Source organism: Limulus polyphemus, unplaced genomic scaffold, assembly GCF_000517525.1.
Source record: "Limulus polyphemus unplaced genomic scaffold, Limulus_polyphemus-2.1.2 Scaffold5944, whole genome shotgun sequence".
NCBI classification, from domain to species: Eukaryota; Metazoa; Arthropoda; class Merostomata; order Xiphosura; family Limulidae; genus Limulus; species Limulus polyphemus.
Genome location: NW_013671554.1, coordinates 41800 through 42098, shown reverse-complemented (window position 1 = coordinate 42098; position 299 = coordinate 41800).

Here is a 299-nt window from a genome sequence, read left to right as displayed (position 1 = left end):
TAGTACTACATTGTGGCTCAGCTAACTAGGTACTGTTGTCATAATAGTACTACATTGTGGCTCAGCTAACTAGGTATGGTGGTTATAATAGTTCTACAGTGTGGCTTAGCTAACTAAGTATGGTGGTTATAACAGTACTACAGTGTGGCTCAGCTAACTAGGTTCTGTTGTTATAAACCACAATGTAGTACTGTTATAACCACCATACCTAGTTAGCTGAGCCACAATGTAGTACTATTATAACAACCGTATCTAGTTAGCTGAGCCATAATGTAGTACTAATCAGCTAACTAGGTACT